The following is a 12,317-nucleotide window of genomic DNA, read 5'->3' on the forward strand; positions in this document are numbered from 1 at the left end:
GAAAGTCCAGCTTGTAGGGCTCAAAGCAAGGAATGTAGCTACTCTCTTCTTAATTCTTGGAAGCTCAGCCAATTTCGTGAAGTTCTCAACTGCAGAAAAGAAATGCAAGTCAGCATTAAAGTTTCAATATCAATAAAAGAGTACTGAAATTACAATAACCCTACCCCGCCTAATCCATCTACTCAGAAGTGTATTCCCATTCAGAATTGAATCCCGTCAAATGAAGAAGTACTGGCTTCTCCAAAAAGAGCCATTTTGGGTCACTTTGTCGAGTGGTATCAGTTGATGAGGCTTGGATTTGAACAAAAAATGGCTCTAACCGTGGGTGTACAGAGAATACAGATACGAGAGCTCGGAGAGTCCAAAATCTAGGTCGTGGTCAACTATGATTTCCTTAAGGGTCAACAAGGTTCGCCAAATCGTTGGCATGGCTTGGATGTAGCTAATGTCGGTGAGGGTGTAGAATCGTTGGGTAAAGTCTGGGAATGGATACGAGTAGCCGAGTAAGAAAGTACAGGCCGGAAAGCAAACCCACACTATTGATGATATGTCGCTTGGGGTAGAAGGGTCATAAGGTCTGAATACGGTACTACAAGGAAACATGGATGATATTTGGTTTATTTCAGGGTTGGTGAATCTGCAAATTTCCGACGAAGGGTTTTGCAATAGACCTTGACTTTTCATATCTTCTTCCATATGGCTGGACGAATTCGAGAAACAACTATCGATAGACATTGAATGATACGGAATATAAAAGAAAGAAAGGGATAAAGGATTACCTGTAATATAGAGGATTGAAGATGAGAAGGTTCTGGAATGAAGAGAATAAAAAGGGAGCCGGGTTTTATCTTTGATCCCTAAGTTTATTAATTATTTTTCATTTTAACTCCGATTTGTGTCTTTTCTTTTGATCTATTTTGACAGCTTTTTGAAATTTGAATTCAATTTGACAGCTGTGAATTTATCATTAACCGCCAAATTGGGGCAATTGTTAGGACACAAATAATTAAGTACTAAGGATATGTTATTCTTGGAGACGAGCCTGGATCAATTATCCTTCTGAAGAGTTCCGGAGTTGTGTCAGGATCAAGGATGCTTAGTAATTGGTATTACTAATAATTGTTTCTTATGTGTAGGTTGGTATTTAATAAATGTAACAGCTCCAAGACCTAGTCTACCAGATATTTCGGTACTGGACTTGTTCAGCACGTGGTCAAATGGCGTGGATAAATACAATGTGTAACATCCTACTTTTGGTTATAATAATAAAATAAATTTCGTTTATTTCATAGTGGGTCTTTCTCGGTTTAGATGAATAGAATATGAGTTGGGCTAGTGTTGGGTGAATGGATATGGGTTACGGACTTGGGTTATGAAAAGAAAGAAGGAAAGACCATGGGCTTAAGCCCATGATCCCTAAATATATAAACCATAGTCACCATTTAATCCCTCATTTACACATATCCCTTACACCTCCCAAAAACACACACTTAAGCTCTCTCTCTCTAGTCTCTCTTTAGCTGAAATCACCAAGGAATCCGATCCCGATCAAAGGTAATGATAGTATGATATTGTATGAGCTTAAAACCGTTAGATATAAACGCGAAACGACGAGCCGACTCCGTTAAACCATTTACGTCACGAGATCCGGGTGGAATCGGGTATAAACCGAACCTAAGATGAGCTTAGGGATCACCCTAGCTCAGATCTGGATCAAACGGGACAAAAAACGGTGAAAAACGAGTTAAATCTCGTTTTTCCGGCGAATCCGCGGTTTTCCGGCGACGGTGCCGGAAAGGCGGCCCCGGAAAAGGGGAATACGAGGTACGAATGTCAGGGAATGTTCTGACATTCCCTGACCTAAACCTAGTTCGCTATGGAAACCTAACGAATTAAAAGGTGATTCGTTAGTTGATTCGTATAAGGGGGCATAACGAACTAGCTCTAGTTCGTGTCTGATTCGTTAAGGGAAAGGGTAATGAATTACCCTTGATTCGTGATAGTTAGTTCATTAAAAGAAATAACGAATTAGAAAGTCCAATTCGCTACTTGGACCGGTTCGCTATATGGAATGATTCGTTAAGGAGTCCAATTCATTAAAGGGTTCAATTCGTTATAGGAACCAGTTCGCTAAGATAAGCCAATTCGTTATGAACCAGTAACGAATTAGAAGTTTAACGAAATGACAATAATAGTCCCTAGACTTAGAAAAGAATGATTTAATTACAAAGAAGCCCTTGCACTTTACGTAGCAAATTATTTAGTGATTCAAAATCCTAATAGTAAGTGTATGCCTTGTATGATTTATGTATGACGATTGCTTGACGGTGCGTGAAGGACCTTCGGATATTGTATGTGCCGTCAAGTGTTAGTTAAAGGTATGATTGATATGTATGATGTATGATTGACGTATGTATGAATATGTATGATGTATGAACAATGTATGTATGAAATGTTGATGGTACGTGAACGCTCTTCGGAGATTGCACATATTGTCAAGGAAAGTATGTAAATGACAGGTATGTCGCACGAATGTAGGGAACCGACCCTAATAATGTTGGCAAATGAAGGGAACCGACCTTAATAGTATCGGCGAATGTAGGGAACCGACCCTAATAATATCGGCGAACGTAGGGAACCGACCCTAATAATATCGGCGAAGGTTATAGGGCGGAATGCTCTTTAAAACATATATGTATGAATGAAAGTATGTAAGTAAGTACGAAAGAAAGAATGAAAGTAAGTATGTAAGTAAGTGTGTAAGAAGATATGAAGGTATGTACCTCCGGGTGCATATGCTAGTATGTGAATGTATTGTATGTCGTCTGATTAACTAGAACTCACTCAGCGTAGGTGACTTTTAGTATGCACGCAGGTGAGTAGAATGAGGCAACTTGCTTGAGGGGAAGCACATGGCATGGATTTGAAGACACTGGCATCTCAATGAAGTGTTATGTTATGATGTTTTAAAAGACAATGTTTTACGTTTAAATAATTTGAATGCCCATTAAGACAAGAAAGGATGGTTATGTAATATAATGGTTTGAATGTTTTAATATTCCGCGAATGTTTTTATTAACTCTGATATTATGAACTGCGTTTATGAGTAAATCCAATGTTAAAGTGAGGCACCGGTAACGAGGCCTTACACAATGGGAAGGTGGCTGAGTAGTAGGAGATTTTTGATAGTTGTTATTTTTGTTGTATACCGAGTTTATGATCAAATTAGGTCACGAACACACTCACTAGTTGCTCACTTTTATAAACATTCTCTCAAGAACTCTCTCTAATAAGTTCACACACACTTAGCTACTGTGTAATCTTTGATCATAAACTCCACCACTTGTAACATATTTCTTGATTAATATAGTGGTGATAGAAAATTGTCATCACCCGAGGTTTTTATGCCGGTGATCCTCTAAAGATCTAGGGCTTTTCCTCGTATAAATCCTTGTGTTTATGTTTGCAACCGAATCTTAATCATTATTATCAACTTAGCACTAAACCTCACCTAACGAATTTGGTTACATTATCCTTAGTTGATTTTTGACCAAAACAACTATAACGATAAATATGTTAAAATGTGCAAAGTATACATACAAACGATAATATAAGAACTTTAAAATCGACATGTTATTTACATTAATTAGTTAGTAATTCTCGTTTATTTATTATTATTATTTACAAAAATTCATTTTCGTTTATTTATTATTTACAAACTAAAATTTTCATCATGGACTTGTGTGTTTACTTGTTTCTTGCTCAAATATTACGTGGATGGATTTCTTCGATAAGTATGAACATACGCCCTCCTTTCCACTTAGGACCATGTTTCGAGTGGAAAAGGGTCCCCGATCTGAGTACGTTGGTGCACAATCCCAACTGGAAAAGACCTTTATTTATTCTTTACACTCAGGACCTTTGATTCGAGTGTAAAGAACCCTTACTTGTTTTTCACAAGTTTTCAGGGAACTGTATGGTTTTTATGTAATATTTAAACTGTGTGAACTCACCAACTATTAAGTTAGTTGGCATTATTTTATATATTTGTTACAAGTACAATTATTAGAGGATGAAACGGATGAAGACACTAGACCTAGGATATTTTAAATACGAATGGAACGTTTATTTTCCTTGTAATATCCTTATTTGAAACAACTTGTGTACTTGGTGCCTTTTAATGAATTAATTATAATATTCTCACATAATAGTGTCACATGTGTTTTGACCAATTTGTACTTCACACCCGAGCGTATTCCGCTTTAGCGGAGGTGTTACAATCGTCAACTTGAAGTCACCCATGAATGCAAAAGATGTGCAAAGGTTGACCAGCAGGATCGCAGCCTTGAAGAGATTCATCTCCCGATCTTCAGAGAAGTGTAAGGATTTTTATGATATCCTTAGAAAGAATAAAAAGTTCGAGCGGATGGAGAAACATGAGGCTGCACTCAAAGCCTTGAAGGATTACTTATCCTCGGCGCCAGCATTAATGAAACCAACAGATGGCGAACCCATATCCTTGTACTTAGCCATCTCCGGTAATGTTGTAAGTGATGTCCTTCAAAAGGATCATGAAGGGGAACAACATCATGTTTGTTATGTAAGTAAAATTCTTCTAGATGCTGAAGCCAGGTACTCTCATTTAAAAAAATTAATTCTTGCTCTAATTATTGCTTCTACCAAGTTAAAACATTACTTTGAAACTCATACTATAATTGTAAAGACTAACTATCCTATCAAGAATGTTCTTAGAAAACCAGAGATATCAGGTAAGATGGCTAAGTGGTTTGTGAAGCTAAGTGCATACGACATCCAATATGATCCAAGGACAGCTATCAAATCTCATGCACTAGCTGACTTTGTGGCTAATTTTAGTAGTGATTTGCAAAAGGAAACCGACTTGGAGGTCCAACAATTAGAGGAAACAAAGGATCCTTGGATCTTATTCATGGATGGAGCATCCAACCTTAGAGGAACATGTTTAGGCATTCTACTGAAATCGCCAAAGGGGGATATAATACCCCAGTCTATAGCCTGTGAGTTTCAAGCCACAAATAATGAAGCGGAATACGAAGCTGCAATTGCAGGTTTGCAACTAGCTAAACACATGAGGATCAGGTATCGTCAGGTGTATATAGATTCATTATTAATGGCTAACCACTTTAATGGCTCATATACTGTTAAAGGAGAAAAACTAATTAATTATCTAGATATTGTGAAAGAACAGTCAAAGTTCTTCAGTTCTTTTTATATTATACAGGTAACAAGGGAAGAGAATGTTGGGGCAGACCTCTTAGCAAATATAGCATCATCTTTGAAGGTCCCGGAAGCTATGAAAATTCCGATTAGCCATATACTCTCAACGGCAATAGGAGAACAAGAAGTTGGGGTAATAACAACTAACAAAGAGATTGTGCTTTGGGATCCATTATCGTCAAATAACCAAGGATCTTAGATCCTCCCGATCAAGATATTCATTCAAGATGGAGATATTCCCGTCATAGAAAATCCTAAAACCTTCAAACTTAAGGTATCACAATACATCTTATTACATGATATTCTGTATAGGAAATCTCTTGCAGGTCCATAATTGAGGTGTATTGAGGAACCTGAAATCCAAGAGGTGCTCAAAGACTTTCATGAAGGTGATTGTGGTAATCACACTGGAGGCAGAGCCCTATTCTCAAGGATTCTAAGAACAGGATACTTCTGGCCAACAATGAAGAAAGATGCCATGGAGTATTCGAAAAAGTATGATGCTTGTCAAAGAGACGACAACATTCTGCACCAACCAGCGGAACCTATGTATCCTATATCCTCATCATGGAATTTCAAGAAGTGGGGCATGGATATTGTGGGTAAGCTACCCAAAGTACTAGAAAGGAAAAGTGTTCATGCATGCCATGAATGATTAATTCTCGAAATGGATAGAAGCAAAAGATTTTGTACAAGTCCGCGAGAAAGAGGTGATATCCTTCATTAAAAGAAACATTATTACTAGATTTGGTATTCTTTCATAAATTATCTGTGACAATGGTTCCCAGTTTATCGTGCAAAGAACCACTAACTTTCGTGATATTTGGGGAATTAAGATGATCACTTCTACACCAGTTCACCCTCAAGCCAATGGTCAAGCAGAATCAAGCAACAAGATTATCATCAACTACTTGAAGAAGAAACTAGAATCCAAGAAAGGCAAGTGGGCTGAGGAACTTCCTTATGTTTTTGGGCTGATAGATCAACACCAAAGAATGCAACAGGTCAAACACCCTTCACATTGGTGTTTGGATCAGAAGCTGTAATCCCTATAGAAATGGTGGTTCCTACTGCTATGACATGCATTCGTGATCCTCAGGCCAATGATGAAATTCTTATCCAATATCTAGATACTATTGATGAGCTCAGAGACCTAGAAAAGATGAGAATGGCAGCATACCAACAAAGTATAACTGGGGCATACAACAAGAACATAAGAATTTAAAGATTTCATGAAGGAGATTTGGTTTTAAGGAAGGCTTTCCAAAATACAAATAATCCCGCAGATGGAAAGCTAGCATCTAAGTGGAAAGGCCCCTACCTGATCGACTCAGAGGCAGGAAATAGGGCATATCATCTACTTACCATGGAAGGTGACCAACTTCCAAGATCATGGAATGCTATCCATCTTAAGAAGTACTTTGTCTAACCAGGATCACGAATCCTTATAAGATCAAGGATCCTCAAGTTGGTAAAATTTTATCCTATTATTTGTTTATTTCAGATTTACATTACTAACTATAGGATAATATATTCTTAACAATTAATTTCTGACTATAGTAATAATGTTTCTTTTATTAAGAAGTAATCTGTCATGGCAAGCATGAACACTCTTCCGCCTGGTTCTTTAGGTAACTTACCCACAATATCCATGCCCCACTTCATGAAAGGCCATGATGAGGATATAGGATACATAGGTTCTGCTGGTTGGTGTAGAATATTGTCGTGTCTTTGACAAGTATCGCACTTCTTTGAGTACTCCATGGAATCTCTCTTCATGGTTGGCCAGAAGTATCATATCCTAGAGAACAGGGTTCTGCCTCCAGTGTGGTTACCACAATCTCCTTCGTGGAAGTCTTGGAGAACCTCTTGGATTTCAGGTTACTCAATACACCTCAAGTATTGACCTTCAAGAGATTTTCTATACAGAATATCATGTAATAAGATGTATTTTGATACCTTAAGTTTGAATACTTTAGGATTTTCTTCTACGGGGATCTCTCCATCTGGAAGGAATTTCTTGATCGAGAGGATCCAAGATCCTTGATTATTTGACGATAATGGATCCCAAAGAACAATCTCTTTGTTAGTTGTTATCTCCACAACTTCTTGTTCTCCTATTGGTGAGAGTATATGGATGATCGTGATTTTCGTAGCTTCCAGGACCTCCAAAGATTATGCTAGATTCGCTAAGGCATCTGCCCTAGCATTCTCTTCCCTTGGTACCTGTATAATACTAAAAGAATCAAAGAACTTTGACAGTCCTTTCACAATGTCTAGATATTTAATTAGTTTTTCTCCTTTTACAGCATATGAGCCATTAAAGTGGTTAGCTATTAACAGCAAATCTATATACACCTGAAGATACATGATTCTCATGTGTTTAGCTAGTAGCAAACTTGCAATTAAAGCTTTGTATTCTGCTTCATTATTGTGGCTTGAAATTATAAACTGGGGTATTATGTCCCCGTGTGGAGATTTCAGTAGAATGACTAATCCCATTCCTCTAAGGTTAGATTCTCCATCCATGAATAAGATCCAAGGATCCTTGGTTTCCTCTAATTGTTGGACCTCCAAGTCGGCTTCCTTTTGCAAATCACTACTGAACTCATCCACAAAGTCAGCTAGTGCTTGAGTTTTGATAGTTGTCCTTGGCACATATTGGATGCCGTATGCACTTGGCTTCACATCCCACTTAGCCATCCTACCTGGCATCTCTGGTTTTCTAAGAACATTCTTGATAGGATAGTTAGTCTTTACAATTATAGTATGAGTTTCAAAGTAATGTCTTAACTTAGTAGAAGCCATAATTAGAGCAAGAATTAATTTTTCTTAATGAGAGAACCTGGCTTAAGCATCTAGAAGGATTTTACTTACATAATAAACAAGAAGTTGTTGTCCTTCATGATCCTTTACCAGAACATCACTTACCGCACTACCGGAGACAGCTAGGTATAGAGATAGGGGTTCCCCATCTACTGGCTTCATCAAAGCTGGTGTTGAAGATAAGTAGTCTTTCAAGGCTTTATGTGCAACCTCATGTTTCTCCGTCCACTTGAACTTTTTATTCTTTCTGAGGATATCGTAGAAGTCTTTACATTTTTCCGATGATCGGGAGATGAATCTATTCAGGGCTGCGATCCTGCCGGTCAACATTTGCACGTCTTATGCATTCGCGGGTGACTTCAAGTTGATGATGGCCTTTATTTGTTCTGGGCTAGCCTCTATACCCCTTTTAGTGACCATATAACCAAGAAACTTTCCCGCATAAACACCAAAATGGCATTTGGATGGGTTGAGTTTCATGTTATACTGGTCGAGGATGTTGAAGGCTACTTCCAAATCTTTGAGGTGATCTTCAGCCTTCTTGTATTTGACTACCATATCATCTATATAGACTTCCATGGTCTTCCCTAGTTGATCTTTGAACATCATGTTTACTAAGCGTTGATAGGTCGCACCTGCATTTCTTAGTCCAAAAGGCATAGCAACATAGCAATATATTTCGGTAGGAGTCATGAATGTTGTCTCTTCTTGATCAGATGTATCTGAATTTGTTGAAATCCAGAAGAAGCATCCATAAAAGTAAGCATCTCATGTCCTGCTGTTGCATCCACCATGGAGTCAATGTGTGGAAGGATCCTTGAGGCATGCCTTGTTTAAATCTGTGAAATCGACACATACCCTCCACTTTCCATTCTTTTTTGAAACAACCACAACATTAGCCAACCATCGAGGATACTTAACCTCTATGATCATACCGGCCTTAAGAAGATTTTCAACTTCTTCTTGTATGATAAAATTCCTCTAAGAAGTGAACTTTCTTCGCTTCTGGTGAATGGGTTTGATAGAATTATCAAGGCCTAGTTTATGAGTAATTACCTCTTTTGATATACCTTTCATGTCGGAGTGCTTGTAGGCAAATGTAGATTTTCGTTGTTTGAGGAAGAATACTAGATCCTCTTCAATATTAGTAGAGATACTGGATCTTAGGAAAACGTTTACGTCTGGATCCTCGGGGTCCAAGGATACTTCTTTCAGGTCTTGTTCTCGAGCCTCCAGTATGTTCCTAGGATGTTGTTGTAGTTGCTATGCTACTGTTTTCTTAGTCGTCGGTTTCATGGAAGAAAAAATAGTAGTTCTTAGCTTCCACTTGGTCGCTGTCTATTCTCACTACCCCCCCCCCCACCAGGAGTTGGTAGTTTGATACACTGATGATAAGTAGATGCTACAGCTTTCATTTCGTGTATCCACGGCCTGTCAAGAATTACATTTCAAGAAGACAAGTTATCTATAACACAAATTTTTTTAAAAGAGTTTACTCCCTATATGTATATAGGAAGCTTGATGTCCCCCAGTGTGTTCTTAGTTTCACCACTGAAACCAACGAGTACGGATGATCGGGGAACAATCTCTGATTTTGGGGTATTCATCTTCTTGAGTACATCAGACTGAATGATGTTAACCGAACTTCCTCCATCAAATAGGATCATGTGCACATAATGATTAGCAATAAATAAAGTTATAACCAAACCATCGTGATGAGGATCCTGGATGCTCATTCAATCTTCTTCGTCGAAGGAGATTATTGTTTGATTGGTTAGGCTTGTGGTTCGCACAAGTCGCTCTCCATTCTCCAACTTTGTTTCTTTAGCATGTCTCTTTTCCGAGGAGAATGAGGTCCCACAATGTCTGAACCCCCGGAGATAAAATTGACGATCTGTGCATTAGGTGGGGGAGGAGCTGCCTTCTGTGGAACATCTTCAGATCCTGGATCCTTGACTTCTTTCTTCCTAGGAGCTCCATGAAGTGGCCCTTGCTTAGAAGATACCCAATTTCTCTCCTCAGGCCAATACAATCATCGGTCACATGGCCAAAATCTTCGTGGAATACACACCAATTAGACTTATCCTTGAAGAACGTTGTCTTTTCATTTTTTTTGAGGCCACCTAGCTCTTTCTCAAAGATCCTTCATAGCATATATTAATCCCTGAGTATCAATAGAGAAGCAATACTCGGAAATTCTTGGAAAATCCTCATTATCATCGTCTTCTTCTTCGACCACGCAGACTGATTGGTTGTTGAACTTTGAATAAGGATTGAGGTTGTTGTTTCTGAATGAGGATCCTTGTTTCTTGGAAGGTGACTCCTGTGTTATTGAATTTCCCAACCGTTCTTCGATATTCTTATCATCCTCAAGCCTTATAAACATGAGTACCCTGTTTCTAACTTCATCTAACGTCCGGCATGGGGTCATAACAAGATCTTCATAAAATGGGGAGCCCTTATGTAACCCTATCTTGAATGCCTCAATAGCCGTAGCCATATCAAGATTCGGGATTTCTAGGGCTTCCCTTCCAAACTTTGTAACAAAATCCATTAGGGATTCATCACGAAGTTGGATAACTCTATATAAATCACTTATTAAATAAATTAACTAAGTGCGAAAAAGAAGTAGCAGAGTAAGGAGGAAGACTTAACAGCCATTTGAGTGCGAATCTTGTAATGGATCCAAAGCATTTGCACATGCAGGCCTCCTTAAGCCTTTCCGGAATGGGGTTGATTTCCATTCTCTCCCTATACTGAGCCGCATGTTCTTCTGCATCATTTGTGCCATCGTACACCTTCATATTGGGGGGTTTGGAAGTGCTTCGGGATTTCAACATCACATATTGGTGGAGCAAACCTTGATAGCTTGTGGCTTCCTTTTAGAATTTCAGGAATGGGTCGAACCACTCCTGTAACGCCTGATATCATGTCTTTCAGCTTCGGGAGTTATCTTAGCCATGGCCTGATTGATACATGTATCCTGCATGGAATGATGGTTAGTATCTAAGGATATGTGATTGTAAATGTTACCTCTTTATTGATTGAACATCGGCATCCCAGAAGAGTAGCCATGATAGGAAGCATCTGCTAAGGTAGTTGGTCCACCATAGGCAATGGTCTGCATAGGGATGATGTCTCCCTCATGGACCTACGACGACCTCCGATGTTGAAGTCCTAAGGATCCTTGACTTTGCATTAAGGATCCTTGGGGTTGAAAGTTGAAGGATCCTTGATGAAATAATCCAGAAGATCCTGGCTGAAGGGTGGATGATCCTTGTTGAAGAAATGAGGATCCTTGCTGAAGGAACGAGGATCCTTGAGCTTGCTGACCAACGGATCTTGGTTGAAGGATAGATGATCCTTGCTGAAGGAACGAGTATCCTTGAGCTTGTCGACCCTGGTTGAAGGATAGATGATCCTTGCTGAAGGAACAAGGATCCTTGAGCTTGCTGACCCATGGACCCTGGTTGAAGGGTAGATGATCCTTCAGCAAGTTGAGCCATGGATACTAGAGTAATGAAATCCAGCATCATAGGCATCAAGGGAGTCTAATCCTCCACTAGCCTCTTAGTCTTCTTGAGATCCTCTATCTCACGTAGGATCTTCTGGTTAGTCCTGTTCTGCTGCTCCATATACGTCTTAACTTGCGAAAACATAGTAGAAACATCATTGTTAGAATTTACCATAGGAGTGGCAGTAGTGGTCTTTTAGCTCTGGAAGACTGGAGTTTGTGTCTTGTTTCTAGCAGCGGTGGTCCTCTGTGATCCTGCGGGTGGGGGAGGCATCGACAACGAGGCCTTCGATGAGAGAGAAACTGATGAAGGCATGGTGGTTGAACCAAAGGTTTTTTTAGAGGCCATTGGTAATAGTATGGGTAGAAAAGGTTGAAAATCAAGGAGAAATATTCTAGATTAAATCACAAATTGCCCCACGGTGGGCGCCAAATTGTTTTGGTCAAAAATTGGTTTAAGGATAATGTAACCAAATTTGTTAAGTGAGGAATACTTGTATGACAATAACGAAGATAAACAATAACACAGATATTTGTTGCGAGGAAAAGCCCTTCATCTTGGTCGGATCACCGACACAAAAAACCCAGGTGATGACAAATCGTCTATCACCAGTTTATTAATAAAAAGGGTGTTACAAAGGTTAGAGATTATGATCAGTGTGTACGGAAGTTGCTAAGTGTGTGTGAATATCTCTAGAAAGATCTCTGTGTTTTTCCTAAT

This window comes from Bidens hawaiensis, unplaced genomic scaffold (assembly GCF_021521415.1).
Source record: "Bidens hawaiensis isolate Kalapana, Puna unplaced genomic scaffold, B.hawaiensis_p1.1 tig00003654_1, whole genome shotgun sequence".
In the NCBI taxonomy this organism is placed as follows: Eukaryota; Viridiplantae; Streptophyta; class Magnoliopsida; order Asterales; family Asteraceae; genus Bidens; species Bidens hawaiensis.